General features: G+C 46.5%; 2 long non-coding RNA genes and 1 pseudogene across 4 annotated transcripts in view; 2 read left to right on the top strand and 1 right to left on the bottom strand.

The window, feature by feature from the left end:
- Positions 1–21,958, top strand: part of Gm40630 — a 40,383-nt gene that overhangs the window by 15,842 nt on the left and 2,583 nt on the right. For both annotated transcript variants that reach the window (XR_871601.1, XR_871600.3), the window contains one exon: positions 15–101. This is a non-coding gene — a long non-coding RNA (predicted gene, 40630). The remainder of the gene's footprint in view (positions 1–14; positions 102–21,958) is intronic.
- Gm51798 overlaps positions 1–21,958 on the bottom strand; it is a 36,149-nt gene that overhangs the window by 13,342 nt on the left and 849 nt on the right. The gene's annotated exons all lie outside the window — the stretch shown is intronic.
- On the top strand, positions 10,643–13,538 carry Tdg-ps2 (thymine DNA glycosylase, pseudogene 2; annotated as a pseudogene). The gene has a single exon (NR_037190.1). The product of NR_037190.1 is annotated as a thymine DNA glycosylase, pseudogene 2 (transcript).

The following is a 21,958-nucleotide window of genomic DNA, read 5'->3' as shown; positions in this document are numbered from 1 at the left end:
TTTTTTTTTTTCAGAAAATGTCCCATCGTTCTATTCATCCAAATCTGTCACAGGGGTTCTTTAATGGCTGTCATTTTGCTGTGTGTCCTGATGTCTTTCGGGTGAGTTATTTTCTATGTATCATTTCAAAATTGCTTTGGCTACTCGGGGGCCTATTGTTCTCCTGAATGAATTTTCCGACCTTCTTATTAAAGTCAGTGAAGAAATTCCTCAGAGATCTTGAGTAAAATGTATTAAATGTGTAATGGACACTTCGGAAGACAGGGAGTCTCGTGCAGTTCTCTTTCCACACAGGAGCACATCTCTCCATCTACGTAGCTTGTCTCTAGATCTTTTGCAGGAGTTTAGGAGCTTTCTCCATAAAAGATTTTTTTTTTTTTTAGAGATAGTGTTGTAATGTCATAGCTTTTAAATCACACCCTCACTCTTAAATGATAATTCGCTGTGTACAGAGTACAAGGGTAACAGTCACATCCCTGCAAGGCTAGTCGCTCTGAAAGAGCTGCAAGGTTTCTTGACCCTAAAACACTTTTAATGATGAGATACAAAGAGTGTCTCACTTAAAGTCAAAAGGCAAGGAAAAATATTTGAATGCGATTTTATTCTAATTCCCAATGTAAACAGAAAAGGCAATTAAAAAAAACATAGCATGGAGCTCAGTTAACTTAAATTAAATCAGCCTTTTAATTGACTTAAATCTAAGTCTCGGGCTTTAATTTAGTCCTTTTACATTATTGTGATTTTGTGCTGTGATGGATTAATTCTTTAATCTTATTTTGTGCTTTCTGTTAATTCTTTTCCTGTTCTGCCTTCTGTGAATCTGATCAATAATTGTATTTCTGGTTTTGTACCTTTTTTCCCCCCTTAATTTGCTAAGCATTCTGTCCAACAATCTTGTAGTTAAATAATATCCTTATTTCCCTTGCAAACAAAACAAGGCACTTAGACTGTCTCGTCCCTAAGTGTCCTTCCTTCACACATCATGGCTCTGGCGTTTCTGTTCCCTGTGTCTGTAGTGACCTCTTCAATGCTGCATGGCTTGCTCATTTAGATTTGTCTGTATGGTCACTATTTTATTTCTCCGTTGCTTTAAAAAAAATGTTTATTGGAGCTGGAGAAATGACTTAGAAGTTAAGAGTGCTTGTGGACTTTACAGGGGGTAGAAGTCTGAGCCCCAGAACCTGCTCCTGGCCCCTCACAATCCCCTCCAGCTTCTGTTGTGGCCACCATGAGCCCTTGGATACGAGCACATGCATGCCAACGCTTAGTAAACAATAAAATAAATCTTTCTTAAGTGATTGAATCGCCTCTATTGAGATATGGTTTGCACACACTTCACCCATTCACACTTGTGATCCAGTGGTGTCTAGCGTGTTCAGAGTTGTGGAGCAGACTCCTGATCCCAGCAGGGTGTGGTGGCACACACCTCTGATCCCAGCAGGGTGTGGTGGCACACTCCTCTGATCCCAGCAGGGTGTGGTGGCACACACCATTGATCCTAGCACTTGAAAGGCAAGCAGATCTCCAGAGTTCACACAGTGAGTTCCAGGCTGTCCATAGCTACATAGTGAGCCCCCGTCTCAGACAAACAAAAACAAACAAACTGCCTAAACCGAACAACAAAACCTCCCAAACAAAAGTCCCCCTCAAAAAACCACCCCAAAACCCAAGCCCCCCCTCAAAAAAACAGGAAAAGAAAAAGAAATAGAATCATACAAAATAGGAAGTTTTTGTTGTTTTGTTTTGTTTGTAGTTGGCTACATTGGCATGTTTTTTCAAAATGTATTTGTATAGCCGCACACACACTCTATAGTGGCAAACGCCGAGGCTAAGGAACCTTCAGGAGGAGGGGCCTTGCTGGTGGTGGAAGTTGGTCACTGGGACCAACTTGGATCCATTTGTCAAATGATAACATTTGAGATGTTTCTACTTTTTAGCTGTTTTGAGTAACGCTACCGTGAATGTTGATTGGTGGGGTATGCGGACGCGTGTATTCCACTTCTTTGGGGAACAGGAGTGGAATTATTCATACAAATGGCAACTCCGCTCAGCTTTCTGAGGAACTGCCAGATTGCTTTTGATACCATCTATTCTTTTTTTATTGCTGTCTTTCTGAGTGCGTATGAAATGATAACGCATTGTAGTTTTAGTTTCTGCTTTCCTAAAGACTAAAATATAGAGCATAGTTTCAGGGGTCCAGTGGCTATTTGAATATTTTTTTTAGAAATAAAGTTCTCTCTCTCTCCCTCCCTCCTCCTTCCCCCTCTCTGTCCTCCCCTCTTTCTCCCTCCCTCCTTCTCTCTCTTCCTTTCCCACTCTCTCTCCCCCCCTTGTCTCCCCTTGCTCTCCCCCTCCCTCCTTTCTCCCCTTTTCTTCTCCTTCTTTCCCCTCCCCCTCTGTTTCCCTCCCTTACAGACAGGCTCTTACTGAGTAACCCTGTCTGGCCGGGAACTTTCTGTGTGGTCCAGGCAGTAGAGACCTGCCTGCCTCTGCCTTCCGGGTGCTGGAAGTGGAGAGCGGACCCCTTTGCTTGTTTTGTAAACGTCTTGTCTCTTCCATGTTGCTTTGAGAGTTTTCTTTTGCTGTTGTTGCTTATTGGGATTCGAGGTGTGGGAGAGGGAGAACTTAGGGCCTTGCATATACAAGAAAGCTTCCTACCATTGAGTTATGCCAAGCCCCAAGGGTTTGGTACTTACTGTAAATATATGCCCCTTACCAGACACATGATTATAGCAAAACTACCACAGTGCAAAGCTACTACACAATTAGAAACCAACCAAACAAACGATTTTTCTTTCCTTATTAAATGTCTTGTGTTCTTATCAAAAATCAATTGATAGAAAATTTGTAGTACATAAAATATATTTAGGTAAGGTAGCTATTGTTGAGTTGTTTTTATTAAAATAAATAAAAATATTGACTAAATTTAATTTTATAAGAATAAGTTCTCGTGTTATTGAAATGCAAAATATTATTTTAAAGATGAAGTGCTTGTGGACTCTAAGTCCATTTCATTGATCTGTAGGAGTACGTTTGTGTGTGTGTGTGTATTGTATAGCTGTGTGCTATGTGTAGGACGCACATGTGTATGAGTACCCCATCTATGTGTAAGCATGTGGAGGTCAGAGGAGCCCGCTGGGTGCCTTCCTCTATACTTCATTACCTCAGACAGGGCATCTCACTGAGCCTGGGGCTTGTCACTGTTTCAGGCAGCTGCCTTGAACTGGCTCTGTAGATCAGGCAGTAGTGGTGTATGCCTTTGGACCTAGCACTCGAGAGGTGGAGAGGCGGAGAGGCAGAGAGGCAGAGAGGCAGAGAAGCAAATCCCTGAGTTTGAGGATAGAGAGTTCCAGAACAGCCAAGGCCACACAGAGAAGCCCTCAAACAAAACAAAACAACAATAAAAATAAAGAATAATAAGTCATCACTCTTACTGGGTGGCATCCTGGGGTTCCCTTATGAATATTTGCTGTCTTCTAGTCACATCCCCTCATAACCTTTCACGGAGGTTTTCACCTCTCCAGAACCCACTGGTTTATAATGAATTCAGTTTATGGGAGGGAATCACTGCTTGTGGAAATGTCTGTAGTGAGTGATACTTCATGCCCTTTCTTCGACATCATTCCCCTTGGACAGCTGTTGATGGCCCCAAGTAAACCACTCCTAGGGTCCCTTTTAGCACTTCCTTGTAACATAAAGTTTACGGGGGAGGCACACACTATAGACCAATGGTTCTCAACCTCCTAGTGCTCCAACCCCTAAATACAGTTCCTCATGTTGTAGTAGGCCCCAACCATCAAATTACTACTTCATTGCTACCTCATAAGTATAATGTTGCCACTGTTGTGAATTATAACGGAAATATCTGATATGCAGATGGTCTTAGGCAACCCCTATGAAAGGGTCAGTCAACCCCCAAGGGGGTCGTGACCCACAGGTTGAGAACCACTGCTATAGATGGACTTTAGAACTCTTAAAGATAAATGCTTAGAAAATTGATTCAATCAAAATGGAACTGTTACAAGTTTAGGCTCCCTGCAATTTTTCAAAGCAATATGTTTAATTCTGTCTGGCAGAATCCTGTAAATCAAATCTGTGTAAGATGGATGAGTGCCTTGGAAGGCCATGATACACTGATGCAGGAACTGTTCTGCCTATGGTGAGGGCAGTCAGGGTCTCCAAAAGGTCTGCCTCCCGCTGTGGGTGCTGTGGTGACCACTGCCCCGACCAGGCTGTCCTAGTCGATTCTTCCTCTGTAGTCATGATGAGAACTGGGAGTTTCCTACAAGCACGTTAGAGTGACTAATGTACATATATGTGCAGTGCACTCAAGTCTTTTCCTTGGAGGGCCATGAAGAACCCTATCACCCCATCTTTACTACACAATACTATTTCACCTGTTCCCTGTAACACAACAGTACATGAACCATCACTAACCAGGGCACAGAGAATGCCTGATCCACATACGGAATGGTGACTCCATCGTTTCTGGAGGTTAGTAAGTCATAGTATGCGTTTGTCATATAGAACAGTATCCGATGGCATGCTAAGCCTATTTTTAATATATGCTCCTACATTTATGTACACATTAAATTTACTCTTTAGAATAAATGTTAGTCTTGTACACAAGCCATTGAGCACCTTGCTTAAAGGTATGCGTCTGGGGGCAGAGCAGTTTAAAAAGCCAGGCAGCCATGCTTGCCTAAATAATTCCATGGACAACAGGTTTCTCCATTACTGCCTTCTCCCTTTCTCTTCCTGCACATTTTCTGAGCACTTTGGCGATAAGAGGGGAAAGAGAGAGGAGACGGTTGGCTTGTTGTTACTGTAAGAGAACACTGGAGAGAGTCAACTTACAAAGAAATAAAGGTTATTTGGGCTCAGAGTTTGGCAGCCTCAGCTCATGGCTGATTGGCCCCATCCCTTGGGGCCTATGAGAAGACAGACCTCATGGCAAGGAACACATGGTAAGAACAAAAAGTCACTCTTCCATGGCAGGAATGGAGAGGGAGAGAGAGACAGAGATGGAGACAGAGACAGAGAGACAGAGAGAGAGAGACAGAGAGACATACAGAGACAGAGACACACAGAGAAAGACGAGACAGAGAGACAGACAGAGACAGAGAAAGAGAGAGACAGAGTGACAGACAGAGACAGAGAAAGAGAGAGACAGAGAGACAGACAGAGACAGAGAAAGAAAGAGACAGAGACACAGAGAGAGAGAGACAGAGAGACAGATAGAGACACAGAGAGAGAGACAGAGAGACACACAGAGACACACAGAGAGAGACAGAGAGAAGGCTCCATTATGTAACGAGTGCCACAGTGTGTTGTATATATAGCAGCCCATTGTGTATGTATTGTATATATAGCCCACTGTGTATGTGTTTTTATATTGTATACATAGCTCATTGTGTGTGTGTTTTATTGTATATATAAAACCATTGTGTGTATGTGTGTAATAGGTAGGCAGGCTTGTGTGTGCCACATATGTCTAAGGATAACTTTCAGGAGTCAATTCTCACTTCCTTGTTTTGGCAGCATTGTCTGTGAGCCTAGAGAAAAGGTGTGTGTTAGCTCCAGGATGATAGCTTAGGCTGGATAGACCTGACTGAAGTATCTAATCATTGGGAAGTAATTTCACAGGGAATAGTTTCACTTGCTAGAAACCAGCATGAGCTTTGAACTTCATTTAGAAGGTGGCATAGTTACGATTCTATTGTGAAGAGACACCATGACCATGGCAACTCTTACAAAAGGGAACATTTAATTGGGGCTGGCTTACAGTTTCAGAGGCTTAGTCCATTCTCATCATGGCAGAGAGCATGGCCTGAGAGCACTCAGGCATGTGCTGGAGTGGTAGCTGAGAGCTTTCTATTGATCCTCAGGTAGCAGGGGCAGAGGGTGCTGATGGTGGTCTGCTGAAGCCTCAAAGCCCACTCCCAGTGACACATCTCCAACCACAAGGGCACACCTCCTCCTACAAGGTCCTTCCTCTTTATCCTTCCCAAACAACCCACCAAACAAGGACCAAACACTCAAACATATGAGGCTATGGGGGCCATTCTCATGCAAACCACCACAGAAGGGATGCATTTGTATGTGTGTGCATGTGTGTGAGCATGTGTGCATGCATTTGTGTGTGCATATGTGTGAGCATGTGTGCCTGCATGTGTACCTGCATGTGTGCCTGCATGTGTGTGAGCATGTGTGTGTGTGTATGTGTGCAAGCATGTGTGTGTGCATATGTATGAGCATGTGTGCATGCATGTGGGCGAGCATGTGTATGTGTGCGAGCATGTGTGTGTGCATGTGGGCGAGCATGTGTATGTGTGCGTGCATATGTGTGTGCATGTGTGCGAGCATGTGGGCGAGCATGTGTATGTGTGTGTGCATGTGTGTGCATGCATGTGTGCGTGCATGTGTGCGAGCATGTGTGTGTGCATGTGTGTGAGCATGTGTGTATCCATGTGTGCATGCATGTGTGTGAGCATGTGTGTGTGAGCATGTGTGCATGCATTTTTGTGTGCATGTGTGTGAGCATGTGTGTGTGTGCATGTGTGTGCATGCATGTGTGCGTGCATGTGTGTGTGCATGTGTGCATGCATGTGTAGCATTCCCATGATGCTTTCTTTTAGAGCTTCTTCTAAGATACACTTTTACGTCATGAGATACCTCACACTTTTGATAACAGCTTCTCTCTCTTAGATACCCTCTGAGGGATCTCAACGATGTCTTCCTGGTATGAGAGCCAGTTCTCTCTATGCACCTCTCACCAGCATTGTGTATACTTTCAGGTTGCATGTCTGTTCTCTTCTTTCCCTTTGGACTGTGATTGGAGGATTTAATCCAGCCTCCTGCTCTTTTGCCTGTTACATGTTCTCTGGGGCCTCTACATTCATGTAATTAAAATCCTAGTGTGACGTGATTCCAATGAGTTACATTGGTCCTCTAACCTTCCAAGACCAGTTTTCTCTTATGGCCCCTTTCCTGGCTAGAGTTCTTAATAAAAACAGTGGCATCTTAACAGATGGGCTTACCTAATAATTTAAAGTGTTAAAATGAGTGTTTGATGCCCAGCGCCATGGAATTAAACTCAGCTTGACCTGCCACACCTCATAGCCCCAAAGACATTGCTAACATTTCCTCAGAATGAACGGGAGTGGCTGGAGTTTCTGGGGGTTTATTATTCATTTTTTATTTTTATTTTTCCCCTCTGAGCTGGAATTATCCTACCAATGGCTGAGTTTAACTGTATGCTCTATTTGCTGCCTCGGAGGTAGTGAAGAATATGTCTTTTCCCTGTATGCCCAAGCCATAGCACAATTAACACAACACAGGCACGCGGTTGCGGCTACTCATTGTGCATCTCTTGTGCATCTACATTTTCTCCTTTTTAAGACAGTAAATGTGTCAGGCGGTGCCACATGCCTTTAATCCCAACACTTGGGAGGCAGAGGTAGGTGAATTTCTGAGTTCAAGGCCAGCCTGGTCTACAAAGTGAGTTCCAGGGCAGCCAGGGCTACACAGAGAAACCCTATCTCAAAAAAAACAAACAACAACAAAAAAGACAGTAAATGTGATGGCCCCCAGCAACTGTTGGATGCTGGCAGCCATTGGCTCCGAACCCCTGTCGTCTGCCTTTTCAGAAAGCAAGCTGGTGAGGTGGCTAATCTGATAGTTTGTATCCAGGAGAACATGGCTCCACTGGCTATTTAAATCCAAGATGGATGATGTAAGCAAGCAGGGCTGAGAAAGAAAAGAAAAATATTGTCAGATTGCATTATTTCTGAGGAGCTGGACTGAGGCTAAGATGGAAGCTGGGAGGGTCACCATGTCACCTGTGCAGGACACAGGTCCCTGCACCCCCACTGCTTTCACAGCACAGAGAGGAAGAAATGGCCACAGAAGAGCATCCGCAGCAAAACTGTGTGAGGATAGGGATGGTAGTATGTATTTATGTACTTATATAATGTGAAAACAGATATATTTAATGTTTATTGGGGAGGGGGTGTGTGCACCCTACGGTGCATACGTGAGGCAACCATTATCGGTTCTAGGTTCCGCCTTCCACCTTTCGAAGGAGCCCCTCCCTTGTTTCTGATGCTGTTCGTTGTACATCGGGCTTGCTGCCCAGTGAGCTCTGCCTGATTTCCTATTTGTCTCCCTGCTCAGGGGAGGGGTCCAGGATTGCAAATGTTCATGGTCCAGCTTCCCATGGGGGCTCTGGGAACCCGACTCCGGGCGTTAGGCTCACTAATGAGTGCTTTTATACGGCAAGTCATCTCCCTGACCTATATTTTTTATTTGATTAGGTTTTCTCTTGTTGCTGTCTCTTTGCTTCGTGGATCTTTACTTAGATAAACTCCTGAGACCTGGTCCAGTTTGTCCTGGCTGGGGTGTCATGGGAAAGCCGGGCTGCCTCTGGGTCCCTGAGAAAAGAACTGCTTTTGCTCCCTTCTCCGGAAGCTCCAGTAAACCCAAGTGGAGTTTTACAGGCCATCTCGCAGCATGAGCAAATGGGGCTCAGGAAAAGATTGCTGAAACACTTGAAAACTGCAAGTTGGTCTTGACACAGCACGGGCGCAGGATATGTGACGGGAAGTGGCGTGGTGAGCAGCGATAACGATCCCTGTGGCCAGATCAACTACGGGCTTCTCACCCCAGCCTGGGTCCCCACAACAGACACTGCTCGCACTGAGGCGGAGCTTCATCACACAGCATAGTGGGGGTAGGGGCTGAAATCTGGCTGTGCTACTGAGGGACACTGTGCTACTGTGGGCTACAGAGGGGCTGTGCTACTGAGGGGCTAGAGAAAGGAACCCCCACGGTGGGCTACCAGTACAAACACATCTGGCTTGCAAAAGTTGTTCTGCCTGCTTGGTTTTGGCTTCACTCACCCCTACTTTTCCAAAGCGCCTCCTGGACTTACAGCTGGCTTTGGGAGAACTGAAGGCGCAACGTTTGTCCATTTGTCCATAGTATCTCCCTGGGAAAAGCTGTGAATGCCACAGACACAGGAGCTCATTCAAGATCCCAGGTGCCTGCTGGTAATGGGGTGTTAATTACCAGAGGCACTAGAGACCCCGTGTCCAGGTGACTCTGCCCAGGGCTACAGAACCTGGAGCAGCCCGCCTGGGAAGGTGGCTTTTCCTCCAGATGGCCATGGGCTTTACGTTAGCAACAGGCTTTCTTGCAATTTCGCATTGCCAATTTGTGGTGGCACTCTTCAAAACAAAACTTCTAGGGCTGGAGAGATGGCTCAGCTGTTTAACGGCGCTGGTGGTTCTAGCAGAAGACTGAGGTTCCGTTCCTGGCACCCATACTGGTGCTCATAACCATCTGTAACTCCGGTTCCAGGAATCTGATGCTTTCTTCTGGCCTCTGCAGGCCCCAGGCATGCACATGTAGCGCACGCGCGCGCACGCACACACACACACACACACACACACACACACACACAGCAAACACTCATACACATAAAGTAAATATAAATATAAATTTTTAATGAGTACATTTTGAGCACATGAAAAGGAGCTTTCCACCCTGAGAGTGTTCTCTGTGTCTGGGGCCACACGGAAGCCCTCTCTTCAGTACCAATCACTATGCCGCTATTTCAGGCTTCAGCCTCCACCACTGTTTTAACCGCTCCATTCTGGATGAGCCAAGCTATCCATTCATACAGGAATTCTTGCCACAGCGAGGAGGGGACACATGATGGTGATGTGGATTTAGAAGGGTTGCTCTATTTGTTTGATTATTCTGCAATAATCAATCTTTAAGGAATGAGAAGACATAATTCATATTTATCTACTCTTTTTCTTTGTGTGGTTTTTGCCACTGTAATTTTAATATAAGTGTTGGGACTAAAGATGCCTCCCACCATCCTTGCTTAGGACCGCAGACAGAATTCAACATCCCTTTAGCCAGCAAGTTCTCTGTGAACTTTGAAGAGGTCACCAGATGTAAATGTTCCAAAAGCCCTCAGTCTTGGCAGTGAAGTGTCAAAGGAAATAACTGCACACTGCAGGGTCAACAGACAGTGTCATATCTGTAGGGGCACACCAGGGACGAGGCAGAGAAAAAGGCCTTATCTGTACATAGAGATACTTCAGGATGTTCAGTGGGGAGTGAAGGAAACAGGTGTGTATACAAGTAACGGCATGTATGCGCTGAATGTCACTCATAACTCGATACCAGAGCACTGAGGACGGACTGGGGGGCTGGGAGGCTCTGTGTTGGCTCTCAGCAGGCGCAAAGGGAAATGGTCTACAATACAGAAGCTCTATAAACCTCTGTAGCCTCGAAGCGACACTTCGTCTAAATGACAGTAGAGCAAGAGAGCCATTACAAATCGGATAAAAAACTATTTCAGACAGATGGGGTTAAAATCCCATGTCAGAGCTGTCAGTGGAGTGCGTTATTGGTAAATAGTTACTGTTTCTCCCTAAGGGAATATTATTCTTTGCTGTTCATTAATACCAGGCGGGTCACATGACCTACTTTGACTAATAAAACAAGGGAAGTGATACTTGTCTGTTGTAGTAATTACTTCATCTCAATCAGGGGTTTGTACCCTACCTCATGTCATTCAGTTCCCAGATAAAAGACATAAAACTTGGAGGCCGCCGGCCTCCTCGGAGGGGGACGGAAGTGCGCTGGGGACTCGCCGCGGTGATGTAGCAGCGTGGGAGGGGCCGAGGCCAGCGCCGTCCATCCACCGGCCGCCCCGATCCTGTGCTATTCTCTGGAGCAAGTTCAAGCTTTGTATTCATTTCCATTTCAACAAATGATGGCAGAAGTTCCTAACATGGCAGTCACGACTGGACAGCAGGTGCCAGCAGTAGCTCCTAACATGGCAACCGTGACAGAACAGCAGGTGCCCGCAGACGCTCCTGTCCAGGAACCTGCACCAGAAGCTCCAAAGAGAAGGAAAAGGAAACCCAGAGCAGCAGAGCCCCAGGAACCAGTGGAGCCCAAAAAACCTGCTACGTCGAAGAAATCCGGCAAGTCTACAAAATCAAAGGAAAAGCAGGAGAAAATCACAGACGCGTTTAAAGTGAAAAGGAAAGTGGACCGCTTCAACGGCGTCTCTGAAGCTGAGCTTCTGACCAAGACTCTTCCTGACATTTTGACCTTCAATCTGGATATTGTGATCATTGGCATTAACCCGGGATTAATGGCTGCTTACAAAGGACATCACTACCCTGGGCCTGGAAATCACTTCTGGAAGTGTCTGTTCATGTCGGGGCTGAGTGAGGTGCAGCTGAATCACATGGATGACCACACCTTACCCGGCAAGTACGGCATCGGATTCACCAACATGGTGGAACGGACGACGCCGGGCAGCAAGGATCTGTCTAGTAAAGAGTTCCGGGAAGGAGGGCGCATCCTGGTGCAGAAACTGCAGAAATATCAGCCACGAATAGCGGTGTTTAATGGAAAATGTATTTATGAAATTTTCAGTAAAGAAGTTTTTGGAGTAAAGGTTAAGAACTTGGAATTTGGGCTTCAACCCCACAAGATCCCAGACACAGAAACTCTGTGCTACGTCATGCCGTCGTCCAGCGCCAGATGTGCTCAGTTTCCCCGGGCCCAGGACAAAGTTCATTACTACATTAAGCTGAAGGACTTGAGAGACCAGCTGAAAGGCATTGAACGCAACACCGACGTTCAGGAAGTGCAGTATACATTTGACCTGCAGCTTGCGCAAGAGGACGCAAAGAAGATGGCTGTTAAGGAAGAAAAGTATGATCCAGGCTATGAGGCAGCTTACGGCGGCGCCTATGGGGAAAACCCATGTAATGGGGAACCTTGTGGCATTGCTTCAAATGGGCTAACAGCCCACAGTGCGGAGCCGAGAGGAGAAGCGACCCCCGGCGATGTTCCAAATGGGCAGTGGATGGCACAGTCGTTTGCAGAGCAGATCCCTTCTTTTAATAATTGTGGGACCCGAGAGCAGGAAGAAGAGAGCCACGCTTAGGAAGGGTGCCTCTCAGCTCGGGCTCAGGGCTGCAGTTCTAATGCAGACCTCAGGACGGAGAGCCTCAGTGTGCTAACTGAGGGGCTTTAGTGTTAATGGTCCTTTACGCTAGTGGTGTAATTATATATGGAGCAGTTATATGGTAGAGTCAACTGTATGAATCTGTGTAGTTTGGAAAGGAAAAATAGGGTGTTTTGTACTTGAGTTTTGTATTTTAACTACCCATCATTCCAGCTTTTTATATACTATATTTCATTTATGAAGAAACTGGTTTTCTCTGAGGAGTCACTTCAGTCTGTAATTTTAAAAAAGCAACAGTCGGAATATTTATAGTTGATTCTTCACTGTGCATACCTATATATGCCCTTATCCCTTTAAATGCCTAAGTAGGGCATGCTACTAAGAATCAAGCTGGTGAAAGGCAGATGTGCCTATCTCTGTTGGAAGCCGACTAACCCTCCGCCCTCCGTGGACTCGAAGCTGGAGGTGGACTCAGAACCCTCTGGGTTGCAGTCACACGCAGACCCCCTTACTCTCCCAGTAGTGTGTGTGGCAGTTGCTTGGTAGTAGAAACCTGGTGGGGCCTGAGCCCTGCCGTTGGCCTCTGCCTCTTGTGGTTCCTGAGAAGGCAGTAGAACCTGGACAATTGCCACCCCTCTGTTTTACTGAATCCCCCGTCAGTGTTCATCACTGTTGTGATTTTATCCCGACATGGAAAGCGCTAAGAAATGAACTTTCCAGTTAGCCACGCGCTGCTGCAGGTGTTTGATAACCCTGTTTAAACTGGTGCTGTGTACATGGGATGTACTGATACAGAACTTCTCTTCTAGGGAAAGCTAATCATTTGTCAATGATTTAAAAATTATTGTCACTACTGTTGATTACTGTGGACTAAGTGAGCCTCGTGAAAGAGCTGATTGGAATTTGTACCTTTGTGGCTGCTCATGCATTTTCCATGGTGCTACAGACAGCCTGCCCGGGCTGGTGGCTAGGAAACGTGCGTGTTCAGCGATGCCTAGCGCTCTCACTCCTGAGCACTCTGACTTGGTGCCCACCCCTGGCGCGTGCTGGTTTGGCAGTATGAAATGCCCACGAGGGTTTTGTATCTCACAAAGGTTATGTAGCCTGTTCTGTGAATAATGAGGGAAGCAGTTTCTTGGTGGAAATTTTAACATGCCTTTAGCTGTGGCAGTGATGGGCTTTCTTTTTCCTTCTGTCTGGGTCAGGTTGTGCACAAGTCATGTTATTTGGAAGGTGCACTGCACTGCTGTTTACATGGGCATTTTATGCGGGTGCTTTGAAGTGCCTTGCATCAGGGATTAGAATCAATTGAATTCTTTTTCATGGGACTATGTAAAGCATGTAGTATTGCCTTGGTATGTAACTATTGTAGTTTTACCATGGAGAAATACCTTTAAATTATAACTCTGGAGAGCAGCCATGAGGACCCTCTGTACTTCCTGGTGCTTTTCCTTAACATGGTGGGTGAGTAGCGAGTGCGGGGCACCCTGTACATGGCAGGGTGGGGCGTTCTCATTAAATAATACTGAGATTTAAAAAAAAAAAAAAAAAGACATAAAACTTTTATGATTGCAATAAGCCTTAAAGCACTAGAGTTGGACAGGATCTGCCTTCTATGCTATTATGTCTATTTCCCTGCCAATAACCCTGAGGTAGCACTTGCCACGTTCCGCCTGAGCCGCTCTTACTTCACCTGACCAGCCCTCATGGCCAGGTCTCACGATCCCTTACCCCATGGAGTCTTCTCCTCTCTTTTCTCCTCCCTTCTCTTGTGGTCCTACCTCCAACCCCAAGCCTGAGAACCAAAATCCTGCCTACTTCTCTTCTGCCCAGCTATAGGCTGTAGGCATCTTTATTCAACCAACAGTTTTAAATTAAGGAGCAAGTTTGCATAGCATCACTTAGTGTGCAGGAGAATTTCCTCATTCCTGGAGGGAACCAGACCTTAATATCACAATACATAGCAACAGACCAAACCTCAACATTTGTCTCTTCCAAGTAGAAGCTTTTTGTTTGGTTGGTTTTTGCTCTCTGTAGCCCTGGTTGCCCAAGAACTCACTTTGTAGAGCAGACTAGCCTTGGACTCACAGAGATAGGTTTGCTGGGGTTAGGGGCATGAGCTGCCTCTGCCTAGCTCCAAGTAGAAGCTTTTGAGAGACACCTTTGCTTTCTCCCATGTTCTCTGATAACCAGAGAACTGCTGGATTCAGGGACTGTAATGGCCTCAGTTTGGGCCCTGGCAAAAGGAGAGCTTGGTGCAGAGCCAGGGCTGATTCGAAGGAACTGAACCTTTGTAATAGACAGTTTCTAAGAGGTTTGTGTAGGGAGCAGAGGAAGCCCCAGGTGAGTGTGTCCTGTTGACCTGGACAAGGCCATGCCAGGGATCTCACATACTCAGGCCATGCCAAAACGACCAAACCCCTGGGGAGTGAGGCTGGGGGACAGGGAGCATGGCAAAGCCAGCTCGAGTGCAAATGTTGGTAGTGTGCGCAGAAAATGTCCACCATAGCTTCCCCCGCCCCCCCACCCCCGTAGATATTTACATCCTGAAGGCTGATCCTACAGAGACTGCTCCTAGAGAGATTAGCAAAAACTGCCTCCGTGGCCCAGGAGTACAGCATCAAGCCTGCTTCTTTGTTTCTCTAGATGTAATAGGCTTACCTCCTCCTTCAACTCTGTGTAATGAACACAGTGAGCTTCTGGGGTGGGGCAGGGGTGGGGTGAGGTGGGAGTGGGGTGAGGTATGTGGGGGGTGGTAGGGCTGTAGTTTCTTTATCTCAGAGCCTAGTGCACTCAATTCCCAGCACTTCTCTCCTTGTGTCTGCATTTTTGTTCACCCCCACCCCCACCCCTACACCTAAGTCAGACAAGTCCCTGGAAGGCGTGTCAAGAACTCAGAGTTGCTGTTATCGGGCTCATAGCTCCGTCTAGGCTGATGGACCCCTCGCAGCTCTGAGGTCTGATTGGGCCATATCGAACCTCAGGTCCGTTGCCTATGACAGGGGCTAACACTAGTACCTGCCTCACAGGACCCCTGTGAGAGCAAATGAGTTACATACCACTCTAGCATGGGCACAAGGCACGCCGTTTGTGAACACACTAAGAAGTCCTTACATGTTGGCTGTCTCTAAACCTTCGTGGGAAAATGTCAGGGAGAACATGTGCCCCACCCCCAGAAGCAGCAGCTCTCTCAGATGTGGAGTTACAGGCGACTGTCACCTCATTTCTGTTTCATGAATCAAACTGTTTATAGGAGCATATAGCATTTTGACAATCTAAAACGTAGATGTTTCAACTTATACTTGCCAAGCAGTGTTGGCGCATGCCTTTGATCCCAGCACTCAGAAGGCAGAGGCAGGCAGATCTCTGTGAGTTCAAGGCCAGCCCCCTCTACAGAGCAAGTTTCAGGACAGCCAGAGCTATGCAGAGAGAGAAACCCTGTCAACAACAACGACAATGAAAGAAAGAGAAAAGAGGAAAGAAAGAGGAACTTTAGCATTCTGTTCTCTGCCTCAGTGCCTGTCACCTCATACTTGCATCATCTTGGGTACCAGCATCTGGCATAGGACAGACTCAATGCACATTTACACAAGCGTGGCAGATCAGTTTCTCATCAGGATGGCTGGGGAGGAATTGTTATGAAATATAGTGTTATATAATGTGGCTGCGGGATAAGGGGTACCTGGCTGGCCCATGTCAAAGTGTCCCCCTGAGAAATAACGCCATGCCACGGACCTACTATAAAGAAGATTTGTTGTGAGGGAATGGAGTGGGGACCTGGAAAGGGAGTAGAGGCAGAGAAAGGGGGGACAGAGAAGGACGGACACACACACACACACACACACACACACAGAGAGAGAGAGAGAGAGAGAGAGAGAGAACATGTGGGAACAGAGAGAAAAAGAGAAAGAAGAACGGAATATGGGGTAGCAAACAGTCCTCTTTATACGCTGCCCCTGCTGCACTGGCTCGCTCCTGGCAGGTGTCTGGTGATGATGCTAGCCTAGGTCCCTGGGAGGAGGCTAGCAGAATCGTCTGTCAGCCAACAGTAGTACCCTATGGTTTCTATGAAAATTATAAAAAGTATCATAAGGCATCAAGTTATGTAGATGGCTTAATTATGCTGCTTGAAGTATGAATGTGGAGACAAGAGATGTCGGTATGAGGCCCACCGGAATAAGGTAACTGGTCAAGTGTGTAGGCATCAACTAGGAGTCCGGCTGTCAGACTTACTATAGTCTCCATTGCTATAACCTCAAGACCTCTCAAGACCAAGGGCAGACATCTTTTAACACTAACATGACATGGGTCCTGTGTCTTTTTTTGTTATTGTTGAATATTTACCAGGTGCCCAGACACACCAATGGTGGTGCAGAAGTAAACTCTTAGTCAAATGTCTCTGCTCTAGGGCAGGTTGTGATTTGTGGAGTAGGTACGTAACAATTAGGAAATAAGTAAGCTATAACCTGATTGGGCGATAAAGAGAAAGATAAAAGAAGGGCAGAGCAAAGAGAAGACTGGGTAGCCGTTCTCAACAGGGCCAGTTAGGGCCAGCTTTGCTGAGATCTTACGTGGGCATAAGGCCTCGAGGAGGTGCAGGTTGTCTGTGGACACGGGAAGAAGGATGCACACGGAACGGAGGCAGAAGCTTCCCTGTGCTTTGAGGAAGAACAAGGAGGGGATTGTGACTGGAACAGAATGAACAAGAGAGTCAGAGGACTTCAGAGAAATAATGACAGGGGCAGCGGACAGATCATGCACCGCTTTATCACAGGCTATCGCAGGACTGGCCTTCACGGTGAGTGGATGAGTGGAAGCTTCTAAAGTTTGATTAAGGGAGTAATGCAATTTATCCTTTAAACTGACCAGTCTGCTGTCTATGGTGGGAGCAGCCTAATGAAGAGTCGTGGCAGAAGCTAGGAGAATAGAGGAAAGCTACTGGGGTGACAGGCGACAGGTGGCCTGGGCTGGCATGGTGGCAGTGAAAGAGATGAAGAGAGGATACATAGGTTCCCAATTTATTTTGCAAGTGAGTCCATGAGCATATGAGACAAGGATCCAGGACAAGTAGATACTGTCCTGGTACTGTTATCAACATCTGGGAAAATGGAGTTGTGGGGGTGCCAACCTCAAAAGAAGTGGCACTGGGTAGAAGTTAGTTCAGTTTTAGTCACAAGGATCTTGAAATGTTCTTCGACATCTGAGTGCAGATGTTGAGTAGGTGGTTGGAACGGGAGCACACAGCTTGGGAGCAATCCAGGCCGGACACCTAACACTGCTGTTCTCAGCGCATGGGTGGTACTGAGGTTGTGAGAAGGGACTGGAGCATGTAGAGTAGATACAGGGAGAAAAGGATCCTGAGGGGCGAGCTTCAGGGCTCCTGGCAGGAAAGTCGGGGTGAGAAAGAACGGCTAGTCACAGGGGGAGAAACCAGAGGTCAGACGTGTCCCTGTTGTAGCTTGTCAAAAGACCCTCACCCACAAAGAGCACAGAGACCGTCATTGTTGCAAAATGCATGAGAATTTTACTTATCCAACATGTTGGGGAACCCCCTCTTAGCATGCAGGCCAGAGGAGAGGCACAGAACAAAGAAAGAACACACTTTCTATACCTTTGTAAGGGCCAGATATAGGCACCAGGGCAGTTTGGCTTATTTTAATTGTTGTAGCCAATAACCTTTTTAGACATTGGTTGGTTTGTATAGGGTGACTCTCATTCTGTCTGTCCTTGAGGTTTTTAGTGTGAGGCGGGGCAGGGGACTTGTTAATCTTGTTTTGGAAGCTTAGTAATTTTGACCGTTAAAACTATGTTTCTATATTTGTTTAATCAGCCAGCTTTTTACCTGACTCTGTACTTGGCCTGCTAGTACAGTTTGGAAAGTCCTTTTGAAGGGGGAAGGTACTGGGTAGTCTTGAATTTATTTTGGATATTACACCTCAAAGGTAGGGAAAGAAAGTCTTCAAGGGAGGAGCAGCCATTACTGAGTGTGGCAGACAAAGACTGAGGGTTGTCTGCTGGATGCAGCCACATGGAGGTCATTGGTGACCTGACAAGGGCAGTGTGGTGGGTGGGGGGAAGCCTGACTGAAAGGGGATTCAAGAGAGGAGAGGGAGAGAGAGAGAGAGAGAGAGAGAGAGAGAGAGAGAGAGAGAGGATAGTGGAGGGATTCCGCTTCACAGGAGACTATGAACACAGCACAGCACATGCAGGAGAGGAAGATGAGCCCAGCAGGGGGGTTTCCCTTCAGAATGCTGGTCTGTATGGATGGATAGAACCCAGTAAAGAGACAAACTCAACTTGCAAGAGCCATAGAAAGTTCTGGGGACTTGGATCTGTGAGTCTTTCACACTGACAGAAAGTGGCCTTCAGGAAGGTCCCAACAATTAAAGTTAAGAGAAATATGTCTGGGGGGCGGGGCAGGGATGAACTGGGTATAGGCGCAGATTAGTTAAGCGGTCCAGGGTGGGTGTAAGGGTACCCATCTGCCTCCTTATGAAACACAAAGCAAATTCATCAGTAAATTCAGGATGTGGGAGAGGGTGGTAGAGATTTGAGAAGGAGGTAAGATGTGGACTAGTTGCCCGGGAGAGGGGAAAGGTAGATGGCCCAGGGAGGACCAACACAGGGGATCATGGTGGCCACAGAGAGCAGTGATGATCTCTGCTCTCCATCATGGGATGCAGGGCCAGCGTGGCCACCGAGGTTCATCTATAGAACCAGATGTGAGGCAGAAAGCTGAAAGGGACAGAGTGTGCTTAGGAGCCGCTGAGTTGGCCCAGGAGCTGCAAAGGAGTTGGAAAGATATTGGTTGTTTTGGGAAATGGAAGACAGAGGGATTCATCAGCTATCTGCTCCTGTGTAACAAACTCATGAATTTGGCAACTGAAGACAACACACATTTACTGTTCATTCATTGTCCCTGTGGGTGGGGAATCTGGGGACAACAGAGCAGGACCACAGTTAGGGGGACTCAGAACAAGGCTCACCTGTGGGGGCTCTCATCTGAGGATCAGTCCGGGAAGGATCCACTGCTAAGCCCACACAGTTCTCAGCAGGGCCCGATCCCCCTGGGTTATCAGACTAAAAGGCTCACTCCCCTGCTGCACTGCTCTTAGTCCTAGCCACAGGGTCCTCTCTGTGTGCTTTTCCACCAAAGCCAGCCAAGGGCAGAACTGCTGAGTCTGAGGAAAAGCCACAGGCTCCTGAAATAAAACCCCAGGAGTAACACTATCTCAGCCTTCTATTACTGAAGCAAGTGTCCAAGATATCTCTCGGAACACCTCAGAAAAACAAAGGGCTTGTTTGCTTGGGTTTATGGTTTTGTAGGTTTCAACCATGGATGGCTGGTCCCGTTGGTTCTGGGCTGGGGTGAGCATGTGTGGAGCAAAAAGCCACTCTGTACGTGACAGAGAATGTAATGAGAGTAGAGACCAGGACCCTCAATCCCTTCAATGCCATGGTTCCTTTGGCCTAAACCTGCCACCCCTTAAAAACCCTATCACCTCCTAATAGTACAGATTGAGGGGAAATCCTTCAACAGATAGAGACACTGTCTAATTAGCTTTCAGTGTCAACTTGCCTCAGCCTAGAGTCACCTCACAAGAGAGTCGTTGGCGGGACTGCACAGATCTTATTAGCCTAAGAGCATGTATGTGGGTGTGGTCTTGATTATTAATTGATGGAGGAGGAGGGTCCAACTCACTGTAGGTGACACCATGCCCTGGTCAGGTTGTCCTGGATGACTAAGAAAACTTAAAAAGCATGGGCTTGCAAGTGGGCCAGTGAGAAGTGTTTGCTTCCATGGTTTCTTCTTCAAGCTTCTGTTCCAGCTTCCATCAGAGATAGACTATGACCTGAAAGTGTATGCCAAATAAACCTTTTCCTTCCCAGGTTGCTCGTGGTCCAGATAGTTTATCACAGTAACTGAAAGGAAATTGGAGTGGACACCCAAGATCCAAACTACAGCAGACATCACCTTTGCCACGGACACAATCTAGGACACAGGTTCCCACACCACCGCCCCCAATACACACACTAAGTGGAAGAGTTTCTGCAAAGGTCCAAACAGAACACAGGAGGCAGATAGTTTGAGGCCCATCTGCCACAAAGAAAAGATGGATGAAATAACAGATCCTAAGTAGAAAGAAGGGAAACTGAGGTAGTGAAACACCATATATGGACTCTCCTGAAGAGAGGTAGGGTCACTTGGAGGCAATAGCGTCAAATGGTGTGAAGAAGAAAACGGTCATGTCGGGAACATCTGTAGGTGAGGAGGGTGTTTCTGCCCAGCACTGAGGGGCTGACTGGTTAGAAGATTTATGCTGCTTCTGAGCTGATTAACAGAGTGATTGCTCTATCAATAGATAATGCTGATTTCAGCCCGAATCCAGGTAACTGATGGAGGGCCCACTGGGACTGAGGAAAGAAGGCTGCTATGAGGCCAATACTCCCTGTGGCATTAGTTTATAAAACATGTGTGTCAGGGTCAGCCTGTGCCTGTGCCACCATGATGCAGTCACTGAAGTTCCAGACAGACTCAGCAAGAACACAGCAAGACAGATGCTCTTTCTGGGTGCCAAGTGCCACTCAACCTTGAAGGTCTAGGGTCTCTTCACCTCTTCCAGCTGGCTACCTTTGGTGTTTCCTTAGGCTCTTGTCAGCCCTCTCCCCCAATCCTGAGACCTTGGTACCCTACCTACACCCCCATTTTTTCCTCTACCTCACCATCGGTGTCTGTCAAGCATTTCAGTTTAGCTTCTTTGTAGACACAACTTAAAGATTGTTCTTGGCACAGTAAGTATACTGACCCGAGTTTACAGCTAGAGGAGGCTAAAATGCTAAAGCAAACAGGAGACCCTAGGATTCCTTTACTAAGCAACATCGTTATCATTTTTTGGAATTGTTCTCTTTTTCTTGACCCAGATAGCTTCATCAATCTCTTTTTCTCTTATTCCCTCAAATCTTATTTATTTTTTACTGTATATTTGGTTGTTTTGCCTGCCTGTTTGTATGTATACCAGATGTGTGCGGTGCCTGCAGGGGCTTGGATCTCCTTGAACCTGAAGAAAAGGTGCTAAACCACCACGTGGGTGCTGGGAACCAAACCTAGGTCCTCTGCAAGAGCAGCCAGTGTCCTAACCACTGGTCACCTCTCCAACCCCCCTCTCTGGTCTTTTATTGGCTTAAGGCTACTCCAGTAAGCGAGCACCATCACAATTGCCTTTGAAGGTTACCTCTTCTAGCGGTAGAACAGTACTTAAAATAATAATCCCGTGGGAAGACTTGAGGAGGATGGGAAGCCATGCATGAAGCTGACGAGTGTGAAGAGCTTTATTTAAAGCTTAGCATCAATGTAAAAAACGCTTCCTTCTTCATAAAAGTCTTAGAACAAGGAACATTATTCCCACGGGAATAGAGCTACATCGTGTCTTTTTCATCTCGATAACCCTGTGCACCCAGCCCACAATGAGCCCATAATTCTTGTCCGGTAATCATGTGTTCGACTGAATTGAGCTGCTCTAAGGTAAGACATTAGCAACTATGAGTCATTCCTGGATGGTGTCAAATAAGTGAAAATTAGACGAAACCCAGGCAGCTCTAACAAGAGACCAATACTAACGCTGGGAGGCTCGCTCCTGTGGGGACTCCTTTAAAGACATCCTGGGTAAGACAGTGTTTTGGAAACACCGGATCAGGAGCCATTTTTTAAGAGAAATCGTTGGCTTGAAATATTTATACACACAGAAATAGAGAAAAAACCAGCCCTTACTCACAATTCCTCCATGAAGAATTATATTCTACTAACTTTTTCAGACTGAGGATCAGGGATATGGCTTAATAGATGAAGTACTTGCTGTCAAACCACCAAGAACTAGGTTTTGGATCCCTAGCCCCATATAAAAGCCAGAGATATACATCCATAATACTGGCTCCAAGAGGCTCCTTGGTCAGGCA

Source organism: Mus musculus, chromosome 10, assembly GCF_000001635.26.
Source record: "Mus musculus strain C57BL/6J chromosome 10, GRCm38.p6 C57BL/6J".
Taxonomy (NCBI): domain Eukaryota; kingdom Metazoa; phylum Chordata; class Mammalia; order Rodentia; family Muridae; genus Mus; species Mus musculus.
Note: the sequence above shows the minus strand (reverse complement) of the source record. Positions and strands in the feature narration are given on the sequence as shown.